Source organism: Bos taurus, chromosome 20, assembly GCF_002263795.3.
Source record: "Bos taurus isolate L1 Dominette 01449 registration number 42190680 breed Hereford chromosome 20, ARS-UCD2.0, whole genome shotgun sequence".
In the NCBI taxonomy this organism is placed as follows: domain Eukaryota; kingdom Metazoa; phylum Chordata; class Mammalia; order Artiodactyla; family Bovidae; genus Bos; species Bos taurus.
The window spans coordinates 20945019-20951192 of NC_037347.1; positions in this window are offsets into that span (position 1 = coordinate 20945019).

Below are 6174 nucleotides of genomic sequence, written 5' to 3' on the forward strand. Positions count from 1 at the left end.
TTGTGTTTTTTTTTCTGCTTCTCAGAGTGTTTTGATTAGTCAGGACAGCTATCCCTTCCCTTTGTGATTCACTTGTTATCCCTCCTCTTGTTTCCATTTCTGGCACACTTTAAACTTTGCTTCTTGACCCAGGTTATATTCCGTTCCTCACTTCAGTGCTGGGGAGGGATCCTGTTTTATGCACCTTGTTCCAACTGGTGGCTGCTCAGCCATTAGGAGTGATGAGGAATGTCATGAGTGAGACTCCCATGGTCAGCCCATGAACTCACATGGTGCCTGGGCCAGTCCATGGCTGGGTGTAATTTTCCACTGCAGCTGACAGTGTACTGCAGACACATGCACAGTGCCCCTGGGCTGTGGCCACATCTGTAATGGAGGTGGGAGTAGGACCAACCCAACTGCAGGGCCACTGCAATTCTAGAGCTCTAGTACCAATGAAATTGATCATGCTTTGATGAAGAAATGGGAAATAGGCAAGTCCTCAATTCCTTTCAGACTAACATCCCTCTCCTACATACACTCTGCCTTTGATGATGCTCTGGAACAGTCAGCAGCTATCACCACATCTGCTTCTCTTTTGCTTTTCATCCTCGTGCCTTAAAACCCCCCACAATCACCAGCAGTAGAAATGGAAATTGAGTTACCTATATTTGTTGATTTTACCTTTTTCTTTTTTTCTATCTCCCTGTCTTTCTTCCTTCCTTCTGCTCTTTCTTTCATTTTTATTCTGCCTTTCTTTCTGTCTCTCCTCACTCCCTTTCTTCCTTTCTTTTTATTTAATGGAATGTGGAATACTTTTTCTTAATAATAATTAAAAGATTTATTTAATCTCTTTATTTAAGATAAGCTTGTTTTAAGCCATTAAAAAAAAAATCCAACGTTGTAATCCACTCTGTTTCATGTTACTTTTGAAATGGAGCTATCTGTTGCTTTTATGACTATCCCTAGTATTGCTTGTTTTTGACAGAATGTCAATTACATGAAGTTTTTGTAGCTTCTGGGACTTGAGACACAAGATAGAATACCAAAGCTTAGAAAATTCTATAAAGTGTAAAAATACCTGTTTCTCTGGATACTGACATGTCCTTCCACATTTCAAGAATGCCTTTCATATTTAAATCCTTTTAAAGAGTTATTCATTATTTAAAACGGCAACATTAATACCTTTCTATTGTACCTGTTCAACAATATTGAGCTCCACATCCAAAGCTAGCACACAGTCACCAACTCTTATTATCTACATCCTTGAGTAATCACATTATAAGAAACAAAAACTTAATGTGGTCCATTTTCAAGGACAACTAGCCCAGAGTGACAGCCTGCTGAAGAAATAGCCCTTAGGATACTTGCCTGGGAAATCTAAACAAAGAGAGAGTGGAATGCCTAGGACTTTTTCATGGGCTCATTCTATTGGTGAATTCAAAACATAAGACTGGGAAGAAGTGCATGGCAAGGTTAATAAATCCAGGTGACATTCTGGAAAGGTTATTAACCCTGTAGTACTCAGCCAGTGAGGAACTGGGGGAGGAACTTGCCTGTGGAGAGGATAAAAAACCCATTGTAATGACGCTGAGTGTGCCTGCCCACCAGACATCAGCTCTTGCAAGACCATCAGTCATTAAGGCCTCACTTCTTGCTGCGCCTGGTTTGTCCCCAAGTCTATTTCTTGGATTTGGGCCGGTGGGCTTTATTTCCCACAACATAAAAGGATTGGCGTTTATTTTCTATAACTTTCTCTAGGTGGCTCAGTTGGTAAAAAATCTGCCTGTAGTTCAGGAGACTTCCTGCAGTGTAGGAGACCTGGGTTTGATCCCTCAGTTGGGAAGATTCCCTGGAGAAGGAAATGGCAACCAACTCCAGTATTCTTGCCTGGGAAATCATGGATAGAGGAGCCTGGTGGGCCACAGTCCACGGTGTTGGGTTGCAAGAGTTGGACACACTTACTGATTAAATTACTACATAAAATAACACATAAGACATTAAAATGTATATTCACAAATATAGGGAGTTTGCTTTGTATTTTTTTGGATTTTAGTTTTGTTTGTTTTTACAAATATGTGTGTATAATTTATTTAACCACTTCCCTATTCATAGACATTAGATGTTTTTTGTTTTGTTTTACTTCCTTTTGTAACTACAAGCAATGCTGCAATAAATATCCGTCTATATTATATACATTTAAAAAATCTATTATTGCCTGGCTTCCAGATTTGGGTGATGGATTCAGAAAGTTGGTCCTTATATAAATCTGTTATGATACTTTTTCCTTACATAAAAAATTAAATAAAACCAAATCTCTGTGACCTTCTTGATAGAAGATTATAGCAGAGGATGGCATGACTTCAAATCATTTTAAATTTTATTTAGGTACACAATCTTCTTCTTAGGACAAATTACGGCAGACTTCCACTCCTCTACCTCCATCTTTGAAAAATGTAAAATCTCCTGAAAATGAATAGATTTAAGAGATAATAATAAATTATATGTTCAAACTTTAAACATGAAGACAGAATGTCAAGTAAATAGGGATAAATGTGTTAATGCAAGAAATCTATGATTTTCTAAAAGCAGATGTCAAAGCTTTATTCAGCCTAATTAAATTTTGTTTTATTCAGTCTTGCTTATTGTACTGCATGAGACCTGCTGTGTGTTGAGAACTCTTAGGAGTATATGGGACTCAGTAGGAAAGATAATGATTATTTCATTCTTCCATCTAAATTTAACTTCACTAAATCAAGCAAATATTGTAACTTTATCCAGCCTTGCTGTATTTGCCACCAGTGACTAGGTGAACAACTTGTCATTTAATCATCAATACCCTCTGGAAGATCAAACCAACCCTTAAGTACTGAATAGCCCAGCCTGGAAAGGGAAGTACCTTTGGCCTACATAGCAGCACAATGGTCTATCGCTAATTATCTGTTTAGACACACACCAGCCTAATACAAAGTCCTTACATGCTCTAATCTAAAATCTTAAATCCTTGCCAGGGCAGAAGTTCTAAGAGTTCAAAGAATATTATGAAATATTCTTTTAAAATCTTCTTTAGCTTGTCTCTGCTCTTTAAACACCTCCTGTTGACTGCTACCTCCACTCATAAGCTTATTTCCCATATTAAAAAATTTCTACTACAACTGTTGTAGTTAGGGCATAAAAATGAATTTTTCAATGCCATTTTTCTGGGCTCTCTTGGAATATAACTTCTGCTTGTCAAGAACTAATTCTAAACACACACGTGAGTAGTACTGAACAGGTAGTCACTGAGTGCCTGGTTGCAGTCATGCACTTATTCTTACAAAAAAATGATGGAGGCAGTTGCTATAATTATCTCCATTTTACAGACGAGGAAGTTGAGCCTCAGAGAAATTAAGTAACTTGCCTTAGATCACATTTTTTGGTTATTGTGGCAGAGCTAAGTATTAAACCCAGCTCAAGCTCTTTCTCCTAGAATTACTGGATATCATAGAATGACTGCTAGCTGCTATAACAAGTAGAACCACCGATACGTGACAGCTCAAAAACAGCTGACGTTTGTTTCATGCTTTCGTAATAGTCCAAGGCAGATGTTCCTGGTCTGTGGGCAGTTTTCTCAACAACATGATTTCAAGACCTAAGCTCCTTCCATCTTGTGGTTTTATTATCCCTAAGAACTCCTTCTTGGGCTTCCCAGGTAGTCCTAATGGTTAAAAAAAAACAACCCATCTGCCAGTGCAGACGATGCGGGTTCAATCTCTGTGTCAGGAAGATTCCCTGGAGGAGGAAATGGCAATTCACTCTAGTTATTCTTGCCTGGACAATCCCATGGACAGAGGAGCCTGGCAGGCTACAGTCCATAGCATTGCGAAGAGTCAGACACAATTGAGGTGACTTAGCATGCACACACAGACTCCTTCTTGCCAGGAAAAGGAGAAAGAAGCATGGAAAGGGCAACATAAGAGGTGTAAAAGGAGCCGGTCCGAGTGTTGCACAGTCTGTTATGGGGCTTGATTTCCCTGTTGAGGAGGCTGGGATATGAAATCCAGCTATTTGTCTAGAAAGAAGAGAAAGCAGATTTGAAAGAACAAGCTAGTAGTCTCTGCCACAACCTCCCTATTGATTCACTGGGTGTTGACAAAATGCATGTGTGGTGGAGTATAAGGAGGCAAAGATACAGAGAACAGAACTGTGCCCTTCAGGAATTCCTAATTGAGTTTTGGAATGAGAAAAACAGTCTATAATGAAAAACAAAGGACAAGTTGACATAATACGAGACAATTGTGCTGTAGGAATTCAAAGAATGGAAATTTGATTATGGGAGGGACTAGACAGGATTTCAATTATATCTTGAAGGGAAAAAGCAAGGAAGATTTAGTTCCTGAGGGGAAGACAAAATTATCTTATAGTGAGGAAATAGTCCATATTTCAACTGAAGTCGAGGCCTCATGTCAGACTTTATTTTTTTGGGCTCCAAAATCACTGCAGATGGTGACCGCAGCCATGAAATTAAAAGACGCTTACTCCTTGGAAGGAAAGTTATGACCAACCTAGATAGCATATTCAAAAGCAGAGACATTACTTTGCCAACAAAGGTCCATCTAGTCAAGGCTATGGTTTTTCCAGTGGTCATGTATGGATGTGAGAGTTGGACTGTGAAGAAGGCTGAGCACTGAAGAATTGATGCTTTTGAACTGTGGTGTTGGAGAAGACTCTTGGGAGTCCCTTGGACTGCAAGGAGATCCAGCCAGTCCATTCTGAAGGAGATCAGCCCTGGGATTTCTTTGGAAGGAATGATGCTAAAGCTGAAACTCCAGTACTTTGGCCACCTCATGCAAAGAGTTGACTCATTGGAAAAGACTCTGATGCTGGGAGGGATTGGGGGCAGGAGGAGAAGAGGACGACAGAGGATGAGATGGCTGGATGGCATCACTGACTCGATGGACATGAGTCTGGGTGAACTCCGGGAGTTGGTGATGGACAGGGAGGCCTGGCGTGCTGCGATTCATGGGGTCGCAAAGAATCGGACACGACTCAGTGACTGATCTGATCTGATCTGAACCACCATTTTGGAGAAGGCAATGGCACCCCAGTCCAGTACTCTTGCCTTTAAAATCCCATGGGCGGAGGAGCCTGGTGGGCTGCAGTCCATGGGGTCGCTAGGAGTCGGACAGGACTGAGCGACTTCACTTTCAGTTTTCACTTTCATGCATTGGAGAAGGAAATGGCAACCCACTCCAATGTTCTTGCCTGGAGAATCCCAGGGATGGGGAGCCTGGTGGGCTGCCGTCTATGGGGTTGCACAGAGTCGGACACGACTGAAGAGACTTAGCAGCAGCAGCAGCATACCTGGATGATAATAAAAATATTAAACTACTTACTAGTAGGATACACAACCAGTGACCACAGTGCTGAAACAACGTCTGTGATAGTCAGTGTAGCTAGTCTGACTATAAAATAGTCCCCAGTTATGCAAACACTAATTTAGGTGTTGCTATGAATGTGTTTTGCAGAGGTAATTAACATTCATGATCAGTTGATTTTGAGTAAAGGAGATATTCTATACAATCTTAGTGAGTTTGATTCAATCAGCCAAAAGGCCTTAAGAGCAGAACTGAAGCTTTTCGAAAGAAAAGTTCTGCTATGGACTGCAGCTTCAGTTCATTCCGACCCTTCTAGTTTGCCCTTCCTGCCCTACAGATTTGTGGCTTATCTGGCCAAACCCCACAAGTGTATAACACAGATCCTCGCTATAAATCCCTTATTATACGTCTCCTGCTGGCTTTGTTTCTCTGGTTGAATCCTGACCAATGTAGGGTTTACAGGCCTCGCATAGAGTCAGGCATTACGTCTTTAGGAGTGTGGAGATCTAGGGCATTCCAGGAAAGGGGCAGGATGGATGAATGTGGGAGTGGGTAGGGACATGGGGTACTATCACTTCCCAAGAGGGTAGCAAGGTATTTCCCTGCTTTCATGACCAATGCAAGTGTATGAGAGTATGCTGGTTGAATATCAGCTATTTCAAAAAGAGGGAAAAGAATGTATTTGACCCTGAAGACAGAAAGTAGCTGGAATATTCAGAGAAACTAAAAGGAGGGCAGAGAGGCTGGATATTGTAAGCAAGAGAGAGTGGAAGGAAATGAAGGAAGACAGGGCCAGGTGGTACAGGGCTGAGAAGTACAATGGCTTTTATCTCAAAGC